This window comes from Equus asinus, chromosome 6, assembly GCF_041296235.1.
Source record: "Equus asinus isolate D_3611 breed Donkey chromosome 6, EquAss-T2T_v2, whole genome shotgun sequence".
NCBI lineage: Eukaryota > Metazoa > Chordata > Mammalia > Perissodactyla > Equidae > Equus > Equus asinus.
The window spans coordinates 10,012,390-10,039,368 of NC_091795.1; the positions used below are offsets into that span (position 1 = coordinate 10,012,390).

At 42.3% G+C, this 26,979-nt stretch overlaps 1 long non-coding RNA gene across 6 annotated transcripts in view; it reads left to right on the plus strand.

Moving 5' to 3' along the window:
* Positions 1-26,979, plus strand: part of LOC106832686 (uncharacterized) — a 52,052-nt gene that overhangs the window by 20,699 nt on the left and 4,374 nt on the right. For 5 of the 6 annotated variants that reach the window (XR_011503831.1, XR_011503832.1, XR_006529526.2 and 2 more), the window contains exons 2-6: positions 9,333-9,424; positions 18,637-18,833; positions 20,753-20,847; positions 22,962-24,253; positions 26,327-26,475. This is a non-coding gene — a long non-coding RNA (uncharacterized lncRNA). Of the gene's footprint in view, positions 1-6,699; positions 6,903-9,332; positions 9,425-18,636; positions 18,834-20,752; positions 20,848-22,961; positions 24,254-26,326; positions 26,476-26,979 lie in introns of those variants that run through there. The other variant, XR_011503830.1, reaches the window with a different exon arrangement.

Below are 26,979 nucleotides of genomic sequence, written 5' to 3' on the forward strand. Positions count from 1 at the left end.
CCCTCATTTTCAGGTTGTTATTGTGGAGTTTTTGTGTGGCATGTAGGCAGGGTTATGCTGAATAGTGTGCAGGGCTGCATACATATCAAGTTGGGAAAAAAGCGTACCTAAAAATCGTACAGCTCTTCTAGAATGCCATGTGGTACAGCATATGAAATATAACTTGTACCCTCCAGCTCACACACACTTTAATTAATGTTATGGGCTGTGCTTTAAACTGAGAGAAGTGAGAAAATCAAGGTTAAGGACGCTCTGTTCTTTACTATGTAGAAGGAAAAAAAGAGACAGCTATGTAAATTACAGATTTCGTATCTCCTTGTCAATTTCTTATCTGTTGTCAGTTTGAATGATTTCTAAATCAGAAGAATGCTGAAGATCTGTTTTCCCATCAGTTTTGAGCCTGAGGAATTTGAAGCCGGAGTTCTGAGCCAGGAAACAGTCCTGTTTTGAATTCAGAGGCTCTACTGCTGATCACAGATGCCAGGCTGATGATAAATTCCAAAAGGTTCAGCTTGATATTTCAACCCTGGAGGTCAGAGAGAATTCCTTGGAGTGGGCAGATGAAGAATAGCAAATGTGGCTGGGGAATCTCCAGTCATAGGCTGGGAGGGTAGCACCTCAACAGGCTTTGGTGGCACGGTCAGCTAGGAGCGACCCACCTTTACGGAGTACAACGTTGTGATAGTGGGCACCGCTGGCCTCAGACTATAAGGTATCTCTACATTTCTACATATTTGACGTGGTGTAGCTCCAACTTCTAGAAGGCTTTCTAAATTTTTCACTGTACAGTTAGTTGTTATGGTGTCATATAGACCCAACCTCCAAAGCTGATATGATTGTGCAAAAATTCTTAATTTGAGAGGTATTAATTGGACAGATTCTGCCAGATTTTTAAAAATTTTGAGCTTTTAAGATCGTTCATGTCAGTGTGATAGATGTGCGTATGGACTGACACCACATGCATGCGACAAACCAGATTCCTGCCTCAGATGCAGCCCCGGTTTCATTTCCTTCTGTCTTTTCCCAGGTATTTTTCTATATTGCAGATCTATTAAAACTCTTTCCATATAACGAGAAGTGATAACTTTTTCTGAGTTCAAGCTCCCTTGGAGACTATTTTTCGGGGACGATGGCTTGAGAGAGTCCTGTAGAGCTGAGATGTCTGCAGTCGTGAACTTCATATGAAGTCTGACTTAAATCATACACATTATGATGTAGTGTACTGATGACACTAGGAAATCTGCAAACATTGGGATTTATTTATTACTAATTTGTATTTCTAATGGTTGACAGAACTTCTCATGACCAATTGAAATGACAAAAAAAAAAAAAGACACGATTAGGGATTGAACTATCAAAGACCACATTTCGATGAGGAAGGAAACAAAAATATATTTTTTTTCTGAAGGACCATAATTCTAATACCTCCAAAGCATTGTGAAAACCAGAAATACATCCTCACTGCATGTTACCTTAGCAATTAAGGTATTGATTTGCCCTGGTGGAAAGATACATTGACTCCACCTGAGTACCAGGCAGCTGCAGGCGGTAGGAGGGCCAGTCAGTTTGCCTAATGGTGCTGTATTTTCATCTTTGGAAGAAAGGGAGACAAAAGACTGCCAACTTTTGGTGCCATTTCGTCTCCACTAGAAGAGATCTGAATGACGGAAGCTGTCCTGTGAGAGTTCTGTGTCCTGTCCCCTCTGCTTCTCCAGAGCCCCATCTGGGGAGATGCAGCAACTCCATGGTTTGGTAAATGACACTTGAGCTTTCTCTCTAGGAATATTCTTGTGGAAAACTGTTTGAGCATATTGATAAAGCAACCACAATACAATTGAATGGCATGCCATCAATAACATTAGCTGATTTAGGTTTGACCATAACCCCTTCAGACAACAATATATCTGTTTACTCATATGCCTATACCCAGGGTTAACTCTATTTGACTTTACCATCATAAGGACTTTGGAAGAAGAAATGAAATAAAGTGTGTCAGAAGCTCCTTAGAAAAGCTACCTTACAGGTCAGATGTATTGTTCCCTTCACACTGACTCGGTGTTGCCGTGCAGCGGGAGATCATAAGACATCTCATGAAACGGAAGGTGATAGAGAAACAAACAAACAAAAAAAGGTCTCTGACTCTCTTTCGTGATGCATCTTAATCAGACAGTTTCAAGTCCCTTCCCTTAGGCTCTGATATTCCCGCTGGACTTAATGGACGCTATCTTGATTTGGAACTGCCATTGGTCTATCATGATAATCTTTTTGGTTGAATCGTATTATTCAGAACTGAGGGGAGGTGGTCCACCTTGGAAAGGTTATGTATTTGAGAATTGAGACCCTTCAACTTGGATTTCTAGTTTGGGGTTCACCTAGAGAATATTTTCTTATGTCTCTTGAACTTCTATATTTATTTAATTAATTAATTATTTATGTGAATTCCAGGGCAGTTTTGTTAAGTAAATATGAAACAGGGATCTGGATGAAAAGAAAAAATCAGATGGTCTGCCACCTCTCTCCTCTCCAGTGAAGGCACTGAAACCAGAAATCTAAATGATTCTTCTACAGACATTATTTAGAACATATGACCATGACATTACAAAAATGTCTGAGGACAATTTCGCCAACTGTATTTTTACATTCTGGGTGGGAAAGCATTATCTTTTTTTTTTTTTTTTTTAAAGATTGGCACCTGAGCTAACATCTGTTGCCAATCTCTTTTTTCTTTTTTCCTTCTTCTCCCCAGAGCCCCCCAGTACATAGTTTTGTATTCTAGCTGTGAGTGCCTCTGGTTGTACTGTGTGGGACACCGCCTCAGCATGGATTGATGAGTGGTCCTAGGTCCGCGCCCAGGATCCAAACCACAAAAACCTGGGCCACGGAAGCGGAGCGCGAACTTAACCACTTGGCCCTGGGGTGGACCACAGGATTATCATTTTAAATATAGAAACCTTTCCTTTTTCACTAGCTGTTCTGAGAATACTCTTCAAGGTCTTAAATTTTCTCTTTTCCTCATGTCATCAACCAGGAAGATTTTTCTGATAGAAAAGATTACTAAAAGAGATCAGGAAATGTGCTTTTTAAAGGTACAATTCACCGTAAGAAAAGGCATGGGCTATTAAATTGTCTAAATAAAGTGGTGTAGGCTGTTAAATCATCCCTCCAACTTTGGGAATTTATGGGTGAACATTCACTATGCAATACTAAATGTTCATATTGTAGATCAAAAATTCAAGAAAAGCCATTTTGCCAATGATGTGCTGTGAGGAAGCCATGCAAATTAATTAACATCGAGGAAGCACGTCATGTGTCTAAGTCCTTAAACAGCTGGTCTGTTGGGACTGAAATGAGTGATAATTCAGCGATAAATTCCAGTTAAGTTGGTGAACCAGTTAACTCCGTAAACAAATTAAGTATGGCTAAATTTTAAAAATGAGGTGGATAGTTCAAGTTGATAGATCAAAATCAGAGAACACTATAAAGGAATATGGACACAGTCCCCCAGGTGAGGAATTTCTTGTGATGCCATTTGCAAAGAAGTGGAGAAAGAGATTGCAAACATTTTTTGTAATTATTTGAGATGAATGTGTAACCTTTTGGGTATGTAAAATAGGAACATAAGAGGAGAAAAAGACAATAAAAATCTGGAAGTTTACAACAAAAACATCTTTTAGAAACCTAAGTATTTTTTGCATATTCAAAAGCTTTCCTTTCCCTAATTTTGGTTATGCCTGTTTAAGTAGCTGGTGTGTTTATCAGCATTCTTAACCTGAGTCAGAGGATTTTGCCCCTGACGATTTTTCTGGTGTCTCCGAAGACTATTTCAACTTGTTTTCTCAGGAGACAGTATGTATTTACTTTTTGCGGAAATGATTTTGGCCATTTCAAACCCCTCAGTTTTAGTTTTTTTCATCTTGCTCCTTGGATTTTCTTCCCTTTTGTTTTTTTCCCCTTTTAATGTTTAAAATCAGTCTCTGTTTCCACATTTGTTTTTCTTTGCTTTCCTCTGTGGCTCCCTTCCTCCCCAGGGATGTTGCTGGGGTTTCTTCCCTGCCCCACCACCCAGTTTCGCTCTGGATATTCCCTATGCATCTACCAACTATCCTTTATCCAGAGCATCCTTATCTTTCCCCATTCTCTTTGCTTTTATGGATAGGGTATGTTGTCTTCTTCCTATAGAGATCTCCCAAGCTATTGGAAATTTCAAACCATATATGTTGAATATATGTTGATAGACAACTAATTTTTCATTGAATTTCTACTTGGCCCTGCTCCCAGACTTCTTCCCCACAGTTGCTCAGCCTTGTCCTTTCTTCCTGATGGGCGCAGGCCCCATCTTTTCTTCCTCACTTCCCTGTTTGGAACCTTCTTTGTCCAGTAGGCTTTGGTTACATCTAAGAAACTCTAGGTTGAGAGTTCCACCCAGCCAACTTAATGTAGACAGTTTAGTACATTCTTCTCATCAGCTAAATAGATGGCACCTCCATGCCCATCCTTTGTGGAACAGACTGGTAGCAGGAAGACCCCTTAGCTGAGAGATGGCACTCTGTGCCTGTTGAGTCAATGGACAGACAGACAGGGTTCTGTCCTGGACTCTCCACTTACCACTGTTTGTGTTACCATGTGTAAACCACTGACTTCTCTACACCTCTCTGCATTCTTGGAGATAATACCACCCAACTCATTGGGTTTCCATGTGAATCTTGTACTTGGAGCATTTCCAGCAAGTGTTAATTTGCTCTGTACTTGCCTATGCTGAGACCCCAGAAAACTTCAAGCAGTACAACTTAGACACAATAGAGCCAGTAGATGTGACAGAAGCTGGGCATGTGGAAATAAGGCCACTAGGATAGCACTTTTAGTGTTTTCAAAGCAGATTCATATTGTCCATTTAATTTTATCTTTACAGTGACCCTGAGGTCTGGTGAGGACCCCAGGCCCCTCAGTAGGGAACTAGAGCATCTTTTTGGGACACTGCTGCCATGCAATTAATTTGGGAGGAAAGCAATGCCCACTAAAAAGCCACATAAAAAGGTATCATGAAGGTAAAGGCTAGTAAGAGATCATCCTGAGTGTGGAAAATTGGAGCCATTCAGCTTCATAGAAGAGGAGTTTTATGTTTCATTCCCAAGTTTAGAGAAAAAAAAAACCCTTTCCTTTTCTTTCCTCTTTGTTGTTGTTGGCAAGACTGTGAGACTGCAACTCACATATAAGACACACTGGGCCAGATTTTCAAAGAGCCTCTATACTTTGCATGTGTTAGATTTTTCATGCATAGCTACAGCTCTGGGTGGTGGTAGAGTTGGTGGGGCGGAGGGGAGGGTGGGCACAGATGGGCTTTTCACATTTGCCACCTCACTTTGAATGTGGAAATGTACTAATTTTGTGAGATTTCGTTTTCTTAAAAGTAGAGTTCCGTAAGGAGGCTTATATCTTGGGTAGTGTAGTCTTTAAATGAACAGTTCTGAAAATGATAAGGAGTCTGTGCCTGTCTGCCTGGATAGTGGTGAGAAGGTGGTTTATTGTTTGAAATAGAACTCAGGCAGAAGAGAGCTCCACAGTATCTTGCAGTTTGCGAGGGCTAGAGTGACTTCCAGTTGCTTGCAGGTCATGTCATACCTTTTCCTAGGCAGGCTTCGTCTAGAAGAGACCTTCACTGGGGAATGCTTAAATGCCTCAGAGTTAGTGATTTGATCAGAGAGCCTTGAGGGGGCCGGCCCCGTGGCTGAGTGGTTAAGTTCCCACGTTCCACTGCGGCAGCCCGGGGTTTCGCTGGTTCGGATCCTGGGTGTGGACATGGCACCGCTCGTCAGGCCATGTTGGGGTGGCGTCCCACATGCCACAACTAGAAGGACCTGCAACTGAGATATACAACTATGTACCAGGGGGGATTTGGGGAGATAAAGCAGAAAAAGAAAAGATTGGCCACAGTTGTTAGCTCAGGTGCCAATCTTTAAAAAAAAAAGCCTTGAGAGTTTGTTTTATTCTCAGAAAGATGCAGATTTCTTTTTTCCCACATGACCACTAGTGACTTGAAACTCTCTTGTTTTGGCTCTTTGCCATCTGTATCTGTTAGGATGGAGAAGGTTCTGCTGTGGTAGAAAATAACTATCGAAACTTAGTGGCTTAAAACAACAAGAGTTTACTTCTTGATCCCATTGAATGTCTGTTGGGCATGGGAAGGGATCTGCCGGTTGCAGACATGCAGGGACCCAGGGCGGTGGCGGCTCCTCTGTGCACCTTCTTCCACATTCCCCACAGCACGGGGAGGGGAACGTGGTGAAGCTCGCCCTTCTCTTGAAGCTCCTGCCCAGAAGTGACACCTACCACTTCTGTATTCCATTGGTCAAAAAAGCTGTAGGACCATGCCGAACTTCAAAGTAGTTGCAGCCATTCAATCCTACTCTGAGCCTAGAAGGAGAAGAAAAATATTACCAAGCTGCCTATGACTACCTCATCATCCATTAAACATAACCACACAGGGGAGGTATTTCTCTGTGTTTATGGTAATCACACTGCCAGTGCCAATTTCTTTGCCCCCGACGTTTTTGAGCATTGGTAGAAAAGTGTTGTCACATGTCTCTACAATATTTCCAGGAATTGAATGTTCCACATCCTTCGAATCTTATGCTACATCAGGTTCAAGGCCTATTGATACTTTGAAATGCTTTCAGTGACAATGATTATGATGAAAATAATAGTGAAGAATAAAAACTCAACTACAGAGAGAAAAAAATCCCTTAAGCAACTGCTTTGACTCCACTTTTTTTCTTCTTCTGAAAGTGCCTTTCAAGTTTAATCAGAGAACAACATCTTTGTGATCAGATTAATCAACGTTTGATGGATAAGGAGGTTAAGACTCAGAGAAGCTGGGTAGAATAGACTTCTCAAATTTCTAATACGTAAGTCAAAGTGTTTAATTCATTTTGGGGGGTTTGATTGTAATCAACAAAACCAACTGCACCCCCACCCCCTTCACTCACCCCACCACCCCCCTCACCACCATTACCAACGCTGTCACCACCCCGTCTCCTTACCACCCCCCCTCACCACCACCACCACTCCCTTCACCACCATTATCAACACCGTCACCACCATAACCACCATCACCATCAGCACCATCGCTAGTACTTCCACTGCTGCCACCATCACCACCACCGCCACTGCCACCACCGTCTATCATTATAAACACACACTTGTGTAACCCATATCATGTGTCTTTTCAGACCATCATTGGAACTATAAAATTAGGTAAGATTTTTAGCAATTAAGCTTGGTTTTTTTCTATGCGTTGCATAATCCAGGAGTTTGAAAGGTCATGGAAGAAAAGTGGCAACTCAGAACTGTCGTAGGGACTGGATTTGGGCCAAACCTCTCTGTTTCCCTCTTCAATTTGTCTTTTTGTTTTCTTTCAAATTTCTTTCTGTGCTACTCTGCTTCTTTAAACTCAAAAGAGAACCAGACTACAAAATGACCCACTCCGTGCCCTTCAGGTCCCAGAAAGGAGCTGGGTGTTACTTCAGCACTTCCTTTGACCCCTTTACCATGCACCCTGCTCAGGTGTACCCCTTTGGAGTGCACAGGTGTGGCCAGGATTTCCAAAGTTGGAGAGATTCTCCTGCCAAACTCTGCTCAGCAACCGGCAGGGGGAAGTTAGAAGGACCAAAGCAGAGTGGCCCAATTACCCAGTGACTGAGAATGATGTCGTAGGATCACTGCAGTGGGCAGATCTCACTTCATGAATTCACTGGTCTGCTCTGATTTGGGCGTGAGGCTCCAGGCCTCTGGGAGTAGCGTCCAGAGTGGGCTTTCTTTAGAGATGATTCCCATTGCCCACTGAGCTGCAGAGACTGAGGTTCTGTTGCAGTCTCTGGCTTATGTGGGAAAGATGGCATCTTGGGCCATTGCCCATGGCCTATGTAGTTTTAGCAACACTTTGCAAGGCCTCCAGGAGTTTGTGTCTTTAAACACTCCTGCTGGCTGAGGTAATGGTGGAGAGCGGAGAGATTCTGGCCCAAAGCTAAAGCCCGAGGGCTTTACCCCCCCAACCCGCCCAAATATTAACAAAACAGGGATGTTATTAAATTACCAATCCTGGCTCCAATTGAATATTTGCCAAGAATTCCATGCTTCCACCTCACATAATACACTTTACTTTTCTTTTGGGGATTTGTTTTCTGAATCAGTTTACTTCTTCGTGGTCCAATAATCACCAAATAGAATTCTCTCCATCTTTCATCCTTCATCATTAGGGGAAAAATACAGTATCATTTTCCGCCAAGAAATAAATATCTCAAAATGAAAGACAATATTTAGTGACCAAAAAAAAAAAAAAATCCCTCGAGTGTCCTACTTTTCTGATGAATCAGAACTGGAAGTGATTAAAGGCTCAGTGCGTTCAAACAATGAGCACTCACGTCCATTCCTCCATTTTCATAAGAAAATCAAACATCCTCTTTTAAGCAAGTGGGGGGCTGCTTACCAAATCTTTTAAGTGAGCTGTAGATAAGTGCCTTGGCATGGTTTGAGGAAATGCATAGAGGATATTAAAAATATTTATTTTATTGAACTAATATTCCCTGCTGGAGATTAAAGTAGCAAATTGAGCCCACAACTGTAAGACAGATACTATTTAGCAATTTAGTTTCTATTTATTTAGTTCCTAACTGTCAACTTGAACTTGAGTAGTTTTAAATTGCAACTTACTAAATGCTTATAAGAATGTTCCTCGAATATAAAGTGGAGTTGTCTCAGATTGTATTTTCAGATAAAAATATACTTAGTCTGATTTTGTTTGAATTAGTGGATTTTTTTGTACATTGAGAATTTGAATTTCCTGAGAATCTTTAGATTGACTAAAGTTTTGGTATGTTGAAGGGAATTGTGATTTTAAAATCATTTATTTTGATCATGCTAGTTTGAAAGTTTCTTATGCCATTTTATAATGTATTTCATAAGAAGACTTTTTAAAGGCATTATTTAGAAATCAGGGCTAGCTCTTTTCATTTTAGGCTGCTACCGCTTAGCTATTTGAATCAGAGAATACTGTTTAGGCTTGACTGCAGTCAGTTTAATCATCAGTATCTTCTTCATGGATGTACACTGTAGGACTTAATTTTTATTTTATATTTTCAAAGGAAGGGATATCTGGAATGCAGACATATTACATTGAGATAGTCATGCTTTGCTCAGGAGGCAGATAAAGCTACAATAGTTGAGTTTCAATGAGTAGTTACTGTGTTCCAGGCAATAGAGTGAAGAATTGTATGTCCATTATTTCGTGTGGAGACAGTCACTATTTTGCAGTAACTATAATTATCATCATTTTACAGGTGTGGAAACTGACAACTCAAAGGTGATACCTAACTTTTCTTCAGGCCCCAAGCTGGCAGGTGGCAGAACTGGGGTGCTTCTGAGATGTCAGGTTGGTTCTCCCCACGGGGTGTCATGGGGCTTCCCTTACGATGGGCAGAGACCTGAGTATTTAAAGATGGTCTTAAAGTTCCTGGGGCAAAAGGTCATAAGTGCCAAATGCAAGGCTAGATTCCCATCTTCTTCTACTTCATAGAAATTCTCCTGCAAAACAGCCATGCATTTTCGAGCAGGCTTTTCCATGGAAAAGCTAGTGTGGGCACATACTCAATTCAGTTTCCAGTGCGCTTTCTCACAGAGGTTCTTCCACAAGATTACAAAGACTGGGAATCCGGCCCATTATTATTAATATATTTAAAAAGTTATTCTGGCTTCTTTCAGGGCCATATCAGTTTCAAAGATCGCTGTCAGGGTGGGAGCAACTGAAGTTGAACTGGTCTGAATGCTAAATGTAGTCTCTGAGCGGAAACTTTTCTTCAGAGTTGAAAAGTCGCTGGAATATTCATAGAAATGTAATATGAGCAGAGGATAGTGAGTCAGTGTCAAAACTCTGTTCCAAACCATATTTGCTGTTTGGAAAACTGGCTCCTCAGGGACCAGCTGGGGAACAAGGTAAGAAGGCGGAGTGGGGTGGGACAGGGCTGCAGGTCTGGCTCCACTTCCCCACGGATGGAAGGTCTTCTCTCCACAGGAATTAGGGTTCTGGGGCAGGGGGGTAATGGGGTCCAGCCTTCCCACTCCAGGAGGACCATCTCTGCCTCAGATATGGAAACCTTTACTTCATTTTGCCACTTAAGTTTTGTGACAGAGTTTGAGATAGAAACTGTGGAGGAATCTAGGTGAAAATCGTTGGGTAGCATTTTGCAAGTGTGGAAGTGACATCATTTGCTTTTTCCTTGAAAGTTTCCTGATCCGGATATTGGTTAAAAAAAAATCATGGTGGCATAGACCCTGATGAGTATCATCTTCAGATGCTGGAATTATATCTTAAACTAACCAAAGGGATCATCTACTGATGACCCAAATTTCCTTTCAAGAATTAACAAATCTCATTTTTTTTCCCCCTAGGAACTCTACTCATCTGTAGTTAATCTAAGAATTAACATTTAGCAAATTACTGCGTCAGTGCCTTAAATGAGGTATGTGCCTGGTGGCTCAGTTGATTAGAACCCTGTGCTAATGAGGTCATGAGTTCAGTTCTCAGGAGGCTGGTCCACTTCATCATGGTCCCCCTCTGAGCCCCAGCCAGCCCTCCAAATGAACGCTGGTCACAAGTGGCCTTCTGCGGAAGAATCAACACAAACTCTTCAACATTTGTGGGAAAAAAGAACTCAGAGCATATGCCTTGAGTTAACTTCGAATATGACAACGGTCCCACGGGGTAACCAAATGGTACCCTAGAGGCTGCAAAGACTTCTTGCAGACTGTGCAAGTGCCACACTTCCTGGGGGTGGCTTCCGTGCTGGGAGAACAGCTTTGATGTGTGTGGGAGGTTCCAATTCGGCACGTTGAAGGGGAGTGTCATCTAGGAACAGGAGGAGCCTGGATGCTATTCAAGAGGCACACCCAGAGGGATGCTTTGGGAAATTTTGTTGAATTTTCACTAATCGCTTCTTTAAAAGATGGATCATTTTGGATCTTCTAATTAATGTCTGTAGTCATGCAACCCATGGGACCATTTGTCCCCCAGCCAGGCCACTTCAGCCATTTGTCTCAAGCTAGCAGGAGACACAGTAGCTAAGAGCTTTAAGAACAGGGTGCTTCTCCCTCTCGTGCTTTCTTTCCATTTTCCACTCTCAGAAACCACTTTTTCAGACCACTTTTTCCGGGTCCAGTTCTGAGCCTAAATCTCACCCAAGCACGACCGGATGCATTGACGTCCTCTGAGGCCATTTCTTGGGTTTAGGGAAGAATAATGCCTAATGAGCTCCAGCTGTACCTGGTGGTGTTCACAGTTGAAACCAGCAATCCCCACTGGCTTTCTCCCGTTTCCCAAGAATACCTTCTCCAGGGCAGAGGCCACCTCTTTTTTATAATTAAAAAATTTTTAGGGTCAGCCCTGTGGCCAAGTGGTTAAGTTCACACGCTCCGCTTCGGCGGCCCAGGGTTTCTTTCACCAGTTCAGATCCTGGGCGCGGACATGGCACCACTCATCAGGCCATGCTGAGGCGGCATCCCACATAGCACATCCAGAGGCACTCACAACTAGAATACACAACTATGTACTGGGGGGCTTTGAGGAGAAGAATAAAAAAAAAAAAGAAGATTGGTAACAGTTGTTAGCTCAGGTGCCAATCTTCAGAAAGAAAAAATGTATATACCTTAAAAAAATTAATCATTGTACTCTTATCATCTAGCAGAACACTTTATATATAGTAGGAGTTCAATAAATATTTGTTGAGTGAGTGAGTGAGTGGATGAAAGAATCAAATGTAGAACCGGTTGCATTTAGACAAAGGCAATTTTTTTGGGCGGGGGGGGAGGAAGATTGACCCTGAGCTAACGTGTGTTTCCAGTCTCCCTCTTTTTGCTTGAGGAAGATGGTCACTGAGCTAACATCTTTGCCAGCCTTCCTCTATTTTATGTGGGATGCTGCTACAGCATGACTTGATGAGTGGTGCTGGGTCTGTGCCCTGGAACGGAACCTGCAAACCCCAGGCCGCTGAAGTGGAGCATGTGAACTTAACCACTATGCCACTGGGTCAGCCCCAAAAGGCAACTGTTTTAATGTTATCATTTTCTTGTTTTTCTCTTTACAAAATTATACTTGGCTATTGAAAATAATTTAGAAAATAGAGGTGAGCAGGAATTAGGAAAATAAAAATCACCCATAATGCCATCAGTTGGAGATAACCTTTCTTGACATTTTGGGGTGCATAATATTTATATCTGTGTGTGTATCTATCATATTCATGGGACTCAGACAATGTGTATTATTGTGTATTCTTTTTTCACTATATTAGAAAACTTTGCATGATATTATATATTCTTCCACATTATTTTTAATTTTTTCAGAGCATTTTATTGCATGACATGATTTCAAATTAATCAGTCACGTATGAAAATATCCTTGTAGCTTAAACTTTCTATGTAGCTTTGTTTATTTCTTTGGGAGAAATTCCTACAAGGAGAATTGCATGGCTCCATGATTTTCTATTCACTATGTGTTGGCAAGTTATTGGTCAGAGAGGTGCCACCAATACGTACTCCTACCTGCAATAATCTAGTGTGCTGTCTCTCTTCCCTTGCTGAACAGTGTGTATTATCATTCTTTTAAATATTTGCTAATTCATAGGCACAAAGTATATTAGTGTTCCTATACTTTGCATTTCTTTTATAGGTAGTGAAACTGAGTATATTTTCATGTGGCCATTTTAATGTCTTCTTTGCAAAGTGCCTGTTAATGTGTCTTAAGACCCGTATATTTTGGGGGCCAATATACCCTTCTGTATTTCAAAGGGCTATTGTAAGAATTAGTTGAAGTAATATATTTTAGTATGTTTGAAACCTGCAAAACAATATACAAATGTGTTGGTCAAATTTGTGACCTGGTGGTGAAGGTCAGAAGGAAGGGTCACCTGCAGACAAATGGGCTGAGGAAATGGGCACCGACTGAAGGCTTGGGTAAACCTTGCCAGAGGAGAGATAGGGAGAGACATCTCTGGAGAAAGGGAAAGACGCCATGGCCTAGAGCTTTGTTACTTTGAAAAGGTCAGGGGAAATAGATGAAGTCAGAGATAATACAAGGGCTGGGAGCTTGAAACCGGAGCCAATTAGAGACAGAAGGGAGAGAGAGGGGCTAGGGAGCTAAAGGGAACCAGGGGTGGTTTGTGGCCGCCTGCGAGGGGGGCACAGATGTCTCTCCAGATGTCTCCAAACCAGCAACCGGGAAGAGAAAACACCAGCAGTGCCACTTCTCTGAAGACTCACCTGAATTCTGGTATGACCAAGGCAGATGTCTTTAAGAACAGAAAGGGAAGCCTTAGGAACACATCTGTGCTTTCCAGTACGTCCCTGGAGTAACCACACTGGGAGAGGCAAGCAAAACACACAGAGAAATGATAACTAAATGGAGATAAAATACTGCACTGAAATTCCCCCAGTGTATATATGACCCCACTTATGTGAAATTATGTATAATTATATATTTACATATAAATATGTGTAATATATAATATATAATTACATATAAACATATTAAATATAAATGTATGTTATATACATTATATATATTACATTATGTAATTACATATACAATACATAGATACAGGCAGATGCATGCACACCCATGGTAATCTCCAGAGAGTGGTAATGAAGTGGGACAGGGAGAAAGAATTATCTTTGTTTTTATTCACATTTTTAAGTGTTGCTTCACTTGTTACAATTAATATATATTACTTCTCTAATATGAAATTGATGCCATAAAGAGAAAATATTTTAGACTAAAAAGACAGGAATGCTGTGCTGTGGCCTGCCTCTCCACCCGGCGGCGCCAGCGGGGATTCATCAGGCAGCGGGAGCTGTAGTTCTGGGCTGTCACTGGAGCCCGTGCTCACTTGGACAGGGGAGCCCCAGGAAGCACCTGAGAGTCACACCGGGGCCCCGCAGGACACCAAGCTCGTCGCCATCTCACACTTAGATGACAGGGGAAGCCATGCCTCTGTCGGCAGGCAGGACTCTGGCCAACAGGTGAGGCATTTCCCAGGCTGGGAGTGAACACAGGCCCGCCTTCCAGACCTCGTGTGCATTGCCGCCTTGCAGGGCGGAGGCGCAGATTAATTGCAGGGGAAAGAACCTGAGCTTGGTGAAGAGGAAAAATGAGAACTTTTCTCCTTCCGCTCCAGGGCTGCCACTGCAGCCTGAAACAAAATATCTGACTGGGGCTCTGCGTTTTTTACATCAGGTCAAGCTGCTTTAAGGCAACACTGTTTCCTGTGTCCTTGACGTGACAGGCACTGTATTGTAGACTGGGGACAAAGTTGGGGAAGAAGACTGAGATGGCCTCTGACTTTCTGGAGGCTGCGGCTGAGCTGGGGAGATGGGTGGTACACAAGGGACCAAACCAATAGAGAGGGTCATACGTGGTAAGGGTGCTCTGAAAGAAACTAAAAGGAGCCAGGAGATCAGGGCTGGGCTGTTTTGGATCCAGAGGCAATGGAAGGGCTTTGTGAGGAGAGGACATTTCAGCCGAGTCAGGAGTGAAGAGAAGGTGTGAGAAGCCAGCAGGCATCAGATCACACCTGCCTCACATGTGGTTCATGTTTAGAAGTTTGATTTTAGCCTATGTGCAAAGGCAAGGTAAAGTGTGCTTAGAAATCCAACACAATGATGCAGCATCTAAGCCTTAGGCTAGTGTGCTTAGAGGTTTGTTGAGTGAATGCAAAATAAATAAATGGATTGATGTTCCATGTTCGGAAAACATCTTATTTTATAACTTTGTTTTTGACATCTATTGTATGAAAAATCACTCCCATTCAGATTTATTCTCACTAGTGATAAGAATAAAAAGCCTGACGTTGAGAAACACGTCTGAAATTAAAGGAGAGGTTATTGAGACACTGTGCCCACAGCGTGGATTGTAGGAAGCGCTTTCATGAACGGGATGCTGTCCCATCTTTCTCATCAGACAGTGTGCTGGGCTGAGCAGGTACTCATACTGTCTGCCTGGTACCAATGAGGAAACAGCCTCAGAGAACTGAAACAAGGCTTGGCAGGGCCACGTCCCTGGGAGCAGTCTTGGGGGCGTGTGCCTTTGTTCTGGTGAACTTTTGGTTAGCCCAGGGCAAATGGTGGCCACAGTGAGGCACACAGAGTTGCTTGGGCTCCTTCTAGTGGCCTCCGGGGCTCTTGTTGTAGGAATCAGCGGAAACAGGAAGGAGCTCCCGGGTGATCATGGCTGGCCCTGTTACTTCTGGGGCCCCTGGCCAGTGTCTGCTCACCAGGGACAGGAGACTCAGCCCCCCAATCTCACTCTGTGCCCACTGAATATCCACATCCTAGACCTACTCAGGGTTCCCAGATCTAGAGGTTGGAAAGGGGCCCAATGAGATCGGTGAAAGCTCTGACTTTCTCCTCCCATCCCAACACTTCATACATGGGCTGTGATGGTTTTGGACATGCTACCTCTCTAAGGATTAGCAGCTGGGCCCTCCGTCACAGTGGAGCCCTGGCTGATCCTCTTACTGCTCCTCGAACTCCAGGGCGTCTGCTCTGACCATTACGATCACCCCTAGTTTCTGAGGTTCACTGAGGTGTGTCAGTGTTTTGGGACACAAACATGTGGCATTCAGACTGGTTGGTGTAGATCTCCAGCCACGTGGGATTCTCTGGTCCTTGGCAGGATCCCACTGGGAACTCTTTGGGGCAAAATGATTCTTTTGAAACTTAATCTTCAGCATGTGGAGTACAGTATTCTTTGTCTGAGCTTCAACTGAAGGAACCCAAACCTTTGAGTCCTAGCTCTTCAGAAAAATGGCAGCTGCTGTGAGATGTGAACTTGACTTTTGAAATCACCAGAGCCTGGGAGCTAGAGTGAGCTAGAGAAACAAACATGGGCTTCGGGGTTGGCTAGATCTGGATTCAAGACCAGCTCTGCATGTCCTGGGGTGAGACTCTGAAGCAGAAGATTTGCATCATCTCTGTGAAACCCATTTTCCTATCTTTAAAATGGAGGTAGTACAAGTTACCTCATAATATATTGGCGAGGATTAAAAAAGAAGAGTTAAGGAGCTGGCCCCGTGGCCGACTGGTTAAGTTCTCGCGCTCTGCTGCAGGAAGTCCAGTGTTTCGTTAGTTTGAATCCCGGGCGCGGACATGGCACTGCTTGTCAAACCATGCTGAGGCAGTGTCCCACATGCCACAACTAGAAGGACTCACAACGAAGAATGTACAACTATACAGGGGGGCTTTGGGGAGAAAAAGGAGAAAAATAAAATCTTTAAAAAAAAAAAAGAGTTAAAATATCTCAATTCAATTAAAAAGAGGAGAAACAAACTATCTCACACCAGAAACACTCAAAAAATATTAGTTTCTATGTTCCCTTCCCTCAATGATTTAACGAGTCCTTACAAAATTAGAACATCCTTCAGAGTAGAATTCTACCCTTTTTTTTTTGTCGTTGGGACATCCAAAAAAATCTTAGTTTCCTTTGTTTGGTTTGTGGTAAGTTGACTTTGCACTTTAAAAGGGAAAAAAAGGAAACCTGTAGTACCTCAAACAATGAGCCTTTTTAAAGCCTGCGTTGGACTCCAGTTTCAAAGAATATTCTTATTAACATAACTTTCTTATAAATGGAGTGCCACTCATCAAATATTTATGAGTAGTAGCCTGAGAAGCCAGTGCGGTGCCTGGCCGGCCTGGGGACATCTCCCACGCGCGCTGTGGGATGCATAGGCAGGGGACCCCCTCTAATTCTGTGACATGGTTTGGGGGCTCCTGCGCGAGCGAGTCTTGGCATGGCTCCCCAGCTCTGGGCCTGTTCTGGGGACTTTCAGGACTCCCACGCAGCCCGTCCTCGAAGGCGACTCCCTTTGAAGTCCTCGGAGCTCTTTGAATGGAAAACGCACAACGGGCTGTTGATGCAAATAAGAAATCATGGCTAACGTACTGGGGAATAAAGGTGTTTCTCAGCCTGAATATTAGCTCTCTAGCCCAGAAACTCTGGTTTGATCATTAAATAAAAGACCCATTCCCTCCCCTGCCCCCCAATCGCAACCAGCCCCCAAAGCTCCACCACCCACTTGCTCAGGAAATGATAAACCTGCTAATTACCTGAAAGTTTTAATTAAGCAACAGATACAGCCAGCGCAGGGCTATGTTTTCTCTTTAAACGTATCGATAAAATAAACATTCTCAATTCCAGGGCAACTTGCTAAATGAAAAAAAAATTTACTACCTTTTGAAATATCACTCACCGGGTGTGATAATTTAGAAAAATATCTCTATTAGAGATAGTTAGAGATGTTTTTTGGTTGAAAATGCGGTCGCCGATGGAGCACAAACCTGCAATTTGTAGACAGGTTAAGTAAATTAAGTCACTCACTGTCTTTTTTTTTTTCAATGGCTTTAAAAGTTAAAGGTAATTTGCAAAGAAAATGCTCTGTTTGAATTGGTTTGTAATATCTGTTAATGATCTTTAAAAAAATCCACTTATTCACAATCTTGTCCCTGAGGGAATTCCAGTGTGTTATCAGAAAAATTTCTGAAGTCTGAAATGTCATTAGCTAGTGATTTCTTTGAAGTAAAAAGCCCTGAAAAAATAAATTATATAAGGTATACAAGTGCACAGGACAATCACTTTGATGAATAATATCTGTGTTGTTCATACCTAAAAGTGCAACAATTGAAATCCAAGCTGCTAAATTATAGAGCTGTCTCTTGAATTACCTCGGTGCAGGCATACCTGCTCTGTTTATTTCACACATACATTAAGTTCTTCCATATATTTATAGATTGCTGATGTAAAAACAGCAGTGTTAGGAACAATTTTGATTATATTCATAGAGTTTACCTTTTGGAAACACAAGGTGTTGCCTAAACACAGGCCTACAGGTGTTGTCATCCAGGATGAAAACAATAGCCTGTTTCAAGGCAGCATCCTGGATCCCAGAGCCAGGTGCCACGAGTGGAGGTGAGACGCCCCACAGCCCCTCGAATTGCTCAGTGTTAGATAACAGAGCTGTGAAATGCTACACCAAAGGGAAAACTTTGTCCTGACCCCAGCTGGCTATCAGTTTTCTCCTGGAAGCAGGGGAATCTTCATAACACTATATCAGTCACTGTAACCACTGTTGTTGGTTTGGCTGCTATAAATAGCTTTTTTTTTTTTCCTTCTTTTTTGAGGGAGGAGTTGGATTTTACTAAACCGTTGGCTACAGGTTAATTATACATTTCATAAGAGAGCATTTCCTTGTAGCCAGCCTAAATTTGTTACCTTTTAATCCCACTTCGTATAATAAGGCTAGAAACGTGTGAGCCCCTAGCAGACCCTTCGTTATTGTCGTGATTTTATACATTGGGCCCTTAACTTTTTTTTCTTCCTCATGCATTGCTCATCTCTTCGCTAAACTGCAAACAGTCCCAGTTTCATTCGTTTTTCCTCAAGGGGAAGGCATTCTCTTCTTCCTAGTCCAGCTGACCTGTAATCATATGTGTGGGTCTTCCTTTTTTCTGCTCTGTAGCTGACATCAGGAAAGCAAACTCAAACAGGTAAGAACAAACCACTGATGGATTTTAATAAAGATGTTCTATGATATTTTCTGTCAGCCCCTCCATTTACTTCACCTAAGAAGTGGAAATCAATATTTGAAACTTTTCTTGAAGCTTTGTGGGAATTCCACACATGGAAGATTGCCAGGAGCAGAAGCATGTGACTCGATGTCTTTTCCTGGAGTGGACACATCCTGTAACCACCTCCCTAGGACAAGAAAGAGGATACGGCCAACTTTCCCCGCTGCCCCGTGGTGGGTGTCCCCTTCCTCCTCAAAGATAAGCATTATCCTGATTTCTGGCTCCATAGATGTGTTTTGTTTTGTTTCGAACTTCATATAAATGGAATCATATGGCAGGTGTTCTTTTGTGTCTGTTTTCATTCTCCCAGCGTTATGTTTGTGAGCTCTATCTATGTTGTTGGGTATAATTATAGTATATTTTCCTTGTTGTATTTCCTCCCACTGTATCAATAATATACCACAGTTTATCCATTTTACCCTTGATGAACAGTTGGGTTGTTTTCAGTCTAGGCTATTTCAGAGAGTGCCGCTGTAAACTTTTTGGTGCACATCTTTGGTAGGTGTGCGCACGCATTTCTGTTGGGCATATAGACTAAAGGGGAACTTACTGTGTTGTAAGGAATCACTATGCTCAGCTTTAAAAATGCCAAGCAGTTTTCCACAGAGGTTGGATCAGTTTCCATTCCCACCAGCAGTGGGTGAGAGTTATGCTGCTCTCCATCCTTGTTAGCATCTGGTGTCCTTAGTCTTTTTGATTTTGGTCATTCAGGTAGTATGTAGCTGAATCTCACTGTGGTTTTAATTTGATTTCCCAGATTACTAATAAGTTGAGCGTCTTTCCATGTATAGTGGCCATTTGGATATTTTGTAAATGGGCTTTTCAAGTGTCTTGCTAATTTTTTGACTGTATTGTTCATCTTTCTTATTGATTTTTGGAGATATTTACATATTCTAGAAGGATCCTCTTTTGGTTATATATATTGAAAATATCATATACAATGCTGAGCTTGACTTTTACTCTGTGGTATTTTTGGATGAACAGAGATTTTAATTTTAGTGTAGTCTAATTTACCAATATTTTCCTTTATAGTTAGCTCTTTTTATGTGCTACTTAAGAGAGCTTTGCTTACCCTAAGGCCATGAAGATATCCTTTTATATTATCTTCTGGAAGTTTTATTGTTTCACTTTGACATTTAGATATATAGTCCACATGGCATTGATTTTTGTATATCAAAATGTGTGTGAGGTTGGGATCAAGTTTGTTTTTTCCTCCATGCTGTCTATTTACTCTATACCATTGATGGAAAAAGTCTTCATTTCCCCTGTGCTCCGAAGTGATACTTTTGTCATAAATTTAAGTACTCACTTATTTATAGATTGATTATGTGACTTTTTTCTTTTATCTGTTAGTGTGGTAAATTATTCAATGGGTTTTGAGTGTTAAACCAATCTTGTATTTCTGGGCTAAACCCAACTCGGTTATGTTATATTATTTATTTTATGCATTGCTGCATGTTTTGATAATTCATGCAACAATGTATATGAATGAAATTTACCTGTAGTTTTCTTTTAGGGTAATGTCCCTGTCAGGTGTGTTATTAAGGTTTAACAGGCTCGTAAGTGAGTTGAGAAGTGTCCTCTTTACCTTATTTAAAAATTAAAACACAAATGAGTCTAATATAATATAGTAATTAAAAATATATGTAGTTTGTCCTAAGTATATCAGTCAGGGTTCTCCAGAGAAACAGAACGAATAGGATATATATAGAGATGTATAACAGGAGATTTATTATGGGAATTGTCTCACACAAGTATGGAGGCCATGAGGTCCCATGATCTGCTGTCTGCAAGCTGCATAGCTAGCAATGCTGGTGGTGTAACTCAGTCCAAGTCTGAAGGCTTGAGAATCGTTGGGGAAGGTAGGCAATGGTGTAAGTGCTGGTTGGATTCTGAAGGCCTGAGAACCAGGAGCTCCGATGTCCAAGGGAAGGAAAGATGGATGTCCCAGCTGAAGCAGAGAGAGAAAATTCACGCTTCCTCTGCCTTTCTCTTCTATTTGAGCCTTCGGTGGATTGGACGATGCCCCCCCAAATTGGTGTGGGTGATCTTCTTTACTCAGTCTACTGATTCAAATGCTAATCTTTTCCAGAAATGCCCTCACAGACACACCCAGAAATAATGTTTTACCAGCTATCTGGGCATCCCTTGGCCCAGTCAAACTGACACATAAAATTAACCATCACAGTAAGTATTCACCATAATTTTCTTTCCTTCTAGGCTTCTGTATATTTTAACTTAGACTTATGGCAGGAAACTGGGTGTGCGTGAGTTTTGCATGGGAAAGTAAATAAAGTTAGACTATCTTCTAGGAGTTTTCATATAGCACTCAGCAGTTTGCTCATGTTCCCAGGGCTGAAATTTGTTACTGCATCTTAATTCCAGAACCCATGATCAAGGCCCATCCTGGGTTTAAAGGGGAACCTATAAGGTGAGAAGCTTTTTGGACATAGGACAAGTGTTCAGATGAAACACCTGCTTCCCACCAAGAATCTTCAAAACTAATTTCATTTCCTACTTTTGACCCCTTCAGTCACTGTTCTACAGAGGTTTTGTTTGTTTTGTTTTGTTTTTAATCTCCTTCAATACCGTATATCTCGTGCCTCATGCTGTCTCTCCATTCCTACTTCCTCTTGTCCTAGTTCAAGACCTTATCACATCTTACTTGGGCTGTGGCATTTGCGGGACACCTAGTCTCCATTTCCTCCTCTTCTCAGCCATCCAAGTGCTCGCTCTAAGATGGAAAGCTGGCCACATTTGTCCCTTGTTGAGCAGCGTTTGGTGGCTCTCCATTGCTTTACCAGACGATGTCCAGGCTCATCACCATGGCACATGACTTCTCCCATGACCCAGCTCTTGCTTACTTCTCCAGCTTGCTCTCCTGCTCCACTCTCATCTTTCGCTTCACACTCCAGCAGCTCTAACTGCTTACGGTTCCCAGTGTATACCCTGGGGTTCTTTTGTCCCAGCTTTTTTGTAGACTGATCTGAGAAAGATCTGGAATAGACTGTCCATGTCCTTCTCCTGGATAATCCATTCTTTAATGATCAGCTCAGGCCATATACCCTTGACCCTACCCGGCGGGGGCTGCATGGTCTCCTTTCTGCCCATACCTCTGTCCCTGTGACTAGACTGTAGGGTCTTTGCAGGCAGTGTCCAGGTCTTAGTCATCTTTGTACATCCATAACTTGCTGTGTGCTGGTAGATGACAGTTGCTCAATAAACATTTATAGCTTCAAACAGAAAGAACAACAGTGACTAGTTGACTGGTTTGAGTTTCATTTCATCTCCTTTCAGAAGCCAGAGGTGGAATAAAATGGCCAAAGTAGCACGACCAGAAGGGAGGGAGGAAGGCAGTGGCTATGGAAAGTCTGCAGATACAATCCCTTCCTGCGGGACTGAATTCAGTTCAAATGATTAAAAGTCTCTTATGATGGAATCCGCTTTGTGTAGAATGGATTAGTAACAAGGATTTTCTCGAAAGATAGATTTTTTTCCAGAGAAACAAATTTGAACAATTTACTCGAAGAATTTAAATGCAAAAGTAATCCTACTTAAAAGGCAAATTGACCACTATCCTTCCTCCTTTCTCTTATTAGTAAAAGAGTTTACACAGAAACTCTATAAGAAATTGTGTAAGAGATTCACAAGGATCATTAAGGTCTCTCCTAGACATTTACTTTCACTTTGTAAAATTGGCCATCCCCTCAAAATGGTATCACATTAAAATGGACTTTCTGGGGCTCTTATATGTGAATGGGTTTTAGCTGCACAGTGGTGCCATTCATTTTATTTGGCCCATTTATTGCCAAGTACATTCTAAATTTGGCCTTAATTATTTTTCCTTTCACAAAAATATTTTGTGGGATCTTTTTGAACCCTGACTACTTCCTTCTTGCCCCTTAAAACAGAATCCAGGAGTGTTATTTTTGTTCTCTTCTAATTAAAATAATTGCTCGGTTCCTTTTAACTAGATTCATGCAGTTATTAGCCTAATACATGGATGGGTGCCATGGGGTGCTTGAGAAACAAAATGAAAAGTGATCATGTAGCTTCACATGAAAAAGGTTCTGTGGTGCCAAAGAGCATTATTTCCTTTCAGCCGGCATTTTATAAGGGCCTTTAGTAAACCTGGCCCCCCGTACCCTTCCTAAAAGACTATTAAGTGAAAGAATAGTTCTGTTTTCTTTATTAGGTAGACAGCTAACTCAGTACAATTTGAAGAGGGGCACTTGATATGCCGGGTATGGCACAAAGACCTGGGGTCTGGTTTTAATGTCTGTCCCTGCTTTGTCTTGCAGAATAACTGCTGTTGAAGGATCGATGCTCCAGGTCCCCTCTGCCAGTCGGTGTTTATCAGAGGACAGTGGAGGAAGAGGGACAAAAGTTCTTGGATATATGTGTTAATCAAGAATTGTCAGGACCCTGCCTCTAAAAGGAAGTGTTAAAATAATGTTTTTGACATCAAGACTTTTCTCAAAGTTCATGTAATCCAAGGGTTTGGCAAACAAAGGACCACAGGCTAAATCTGATTTGTTGCCTGTTTTTGTAAATAAAGATTTATTGGAACACGGCCACACTCACTCGTTTATGCATTGTCTGCCACTGCTTTTGCACTAGAACGTGGAGCAGTAGTGGCAGAGACCACGTGGCCTGCAAAGATTTGCCTTCTGGCTCTTTACAGAAAAAGTTTGCTGACTTCTGAAATAGTCTATCCAATTCACTGAGTATCTACTCAATAACTCCTCCACGCGGAGAAATACACTTACAGGAATTTTTAGAGTGGTCCTTGTTTGATGAAAGGCTGAGGGCCTTCGGTAACGTGCTTATGTTATGGGTGTTCAGTACGGGTGTATAGATAGCAGGAAGCAAGAAGGTTTTGGCAAGAAGTCATGGTTTGAGAAAGGTTCTGCCGTTATTGTCTCAGTGGCAAGTCACCAATCATGATTGGGCTCTTCCTTGTCTGCTACCTGGAGGAGAAGGTGTTGACGTGGTTGGAGCTTCTGGCTTGGAGTGCACCTTTATTAACTACTTCAAGACCTTACGGTCAACATGGTGGACTTTTGCTTCCAGACCAAAAGATGGGAGCCCTTTGCCACCAGTTGGTGGTTGGGAGGGTACATAAAGTCCTAGGGAATCCATATCAGAGAAATTTTCAAGTATGAATTGTCCAATTAAATGACATATAGTAAACATGCCCGATGTGCACTTATTTTGCCATACTGTTAAACACAGTCTTCATTCAGATTGTACTCATTCAATGACGTGTCTTGTAATTTTTGAGATGATCATTATCGAATATCCCTACAGGAAGCAGCTTCCACCAAAATATTGAATTTGCCTTGTCATGGGAGGAGAAGTGAAGTTCTTCAAAGTTTTCGTTTTTGATATTGCCCTTTTAACAGAGAAGTTTGCCAACATTTTCCTCATCTTCAATATTGTTAGTTATTTGTTCTCTTCAGGTTTATCTGTGAACCTAAAAGTCATAGAAATCGCTGAAACAAAGATGCCAATGAAGTTGCCTCCCCCCCACACGCAAAAACTTTCCGGAATCTTCCATCGTACAGTTGTCACCTGCAAAGAATTTTGAGAGGTACAGTGGAAAATATTGCCTTATTCTCCTCTTTCCCCCCAAATAAGTCAGTCGCAGACCTGTTGGCTGAATTTTGGTGGTGTTATCTGATTCTGCAATTCTTCCATGAAGCTGTGTTACTTCTCAGATATTCACAGGACCCAGGATGCTGCTGTTTTGAGAAATTTAATTTGTTCAGCACACAAAAAGCATATCCATAGCAGGGCTTAACACTGATACAGATAACTCTTTCCATCTGTAAGAAGTTTGTAAGTATTAACTAATTTATTTAACTTTCCTGTAATGGAGTGAATTTCCTTCCATTTGCTATGGGAAACCCTTCTTTTTCTAATTCTAATCTTTTAGCAGGTATTCTACTGAAAATTGTCACCATGCTGGAAATATTTTGTAGAGAGAAAATACATATTTCAACACAGTGTGAAATTCCACCGAAATAGATGACCTCCATTTCCTCAGTGTATAAGCCTATTTTTAAGTGATTAAGTCATGCTCTGGGCAAAAGTTAAATCTTTTGGAAAACTGTGGGAACTGTTATTGTATTGCTCCTGCTATTTCTGCCATCACCACGTGCAATGTTCATAATGGTTTACACACATTACTTTGAGTTGCCCAGAAAGGAGAGCTTGAGGAGAACCTCAGGTGCTGCCTCTTTAGTGGGGAGTTTGAGCCAAGAATAGGAGTATGGGAGAGTGTTAGTGAGGCTGAGATGAAAGGAGCAGATACAAGGACGTGTTATTGGTGTGGTCCCACCTCAGCGTGAAGTGTAACTGACTGCTCAGGCCTCTGGACTGTGGGAGGCTAAATACCGGCCTCCAAAGGAAGGTCTGCGCCCTAGTTCCTAGAACCTGTGAATGTTACCTTCTATACCAAAGGCTTTGCAGGTGGGATTCAGGATCTTGAGATGGAGAGGTTACCTTGGATTATCTGGGTAGGGCCTAAATCCAAGTGTAAATGTCTTTATAAGAAGGAGGCAGAGGCAGATATGACACACAGAAGAGGAGAGGGCAGTGTGACCACGGAGGCAGAGGTTGGAGTGATGTGGTCATAAGCCAAGGACTGTGGGCAGTCACCCAGTGCTGACAGGAGGCGAGGAAGGGACCCTCCCCTAGAGCCTCTGGAGGGAGCACAGCCCATGCTGACCCCTTGATGTGCGCCCAGCGATATGGATTACAGACTTCTGCCTTCAGGCCTGTGAGAGAATGCATTTCCCTTGTTTTAAGGCACCAAGTTTGTGGTGATTTGTTACGGCAGCCATAAGGAACGAATTCAGGGACCATCCTCCCAGAGCATAAACTATGAGGTTTCAGGATACACTGATTGGGTGGAAGGTGAGCAAGGAAGGGAAAAGAGTTTATTTGCCAGTTCCAACCTCTGATTGGTCAACAGTTTTCCTTGTGGGCATTACTTCCCCTTTATTTCTCGCTCTTAGCTCCGGGTTGAGCATGGTTGGGCACTGAGATTTGCTGGAGTGTCTCATGCTTCAGGGGTAACAGGCACGTTCCGGGGTGGAAGGGCAGAGACCAGTCAAGGGGACACAAGCAGAGGCTCCGTTGGGTTGCACCCTAGGAAGTCTGTTGTGTGGAATCTGGGGTGAAACAAGAAGCTGACAGTCCAGAGCAGTGTGGCCAAGTCACCACCTGAAAGGTGGCATATAGGGAGAGTGTGAAACAGCTATCGCCTTCGTCCTCATCAGAACCCCGTGCGGCGGGTGTGATGTGATATCCTCAGCAGGGACTCGTTCTCCGACCTTGAATGGCGTTAGCTTTTGGAGCTCGCTGTTGCTCAGGACTGCTGATCTTCAGATGTGGTGACTGAAATCTCTTCCTTCAGTTGAGTCGAAACCCGCCTCCATGGAGCCCTCACTCCACGATTGGCTCTAGTTTTACTTCTTTTTTTTTTTTCTGCTTTATCTCCCCAAATCCCCCCGGTGCATAGTTGTACATCTTAGTCGCAGGTTCTTCTAGTTGTGGCATAGTTTTACTTCTTGATGCACATAAAATAAGGCTCATTCTCACTCATGAAAGCCCTCTCCAAATATTTGAACACAGTTTTTATCCTTTTTTCCCCTACCAGGCAAAGCACTCCCCATTCCTTCGACTCTGGCGTTGTGTGGGAGTTTTCTTTTTGTGGCCAGTGGCCACACCAGTCCTTCCTCTGGACATGTTGCAGTTTGTCTCTCTCTTACCTCACAGGGAAGCTCACAGAATGCATCAGAACTTCAGGTATGGTCTGCTCAAGCACACAGGAGTCTTGCCTCCCTGTTTTTTTTTTTTTTTCTGAAGTGGAGTTGACATACAATATTATATTATTTTCGGGAGTATGCCTCTTGATTCTTACATCACTAATGTAGGCAGAGATTATTTTTATTTTGTTTTTTGGTAAGCACATAATTTTTAGTCTCATTAAACATAGTGTTATTTAAAACGCCCTGTTCCTATACTTGGGCACAGTGGAAGCAGATGTTATTACTAAAGTTGTCCTAAGAGCCCCAAAGAATTAATCAATTTGCAAGGGGTGTTACTGTACGGCAGAGATCAAAATGTCACCCCACGTCAAGGGACATAAATATCCACAGTCTTCTGCAGAATTGAGGTCACCTGGTGATTCCTCCAGATCAGTACCTTGTGCTCAGCCAACTGCTCTATCACCATCCTTCCTCCTCAAAACAACCAACCAACCAACCAACCAAACCCAATTCTGGAGCACCTTCTGAGCTGGAGGAAATC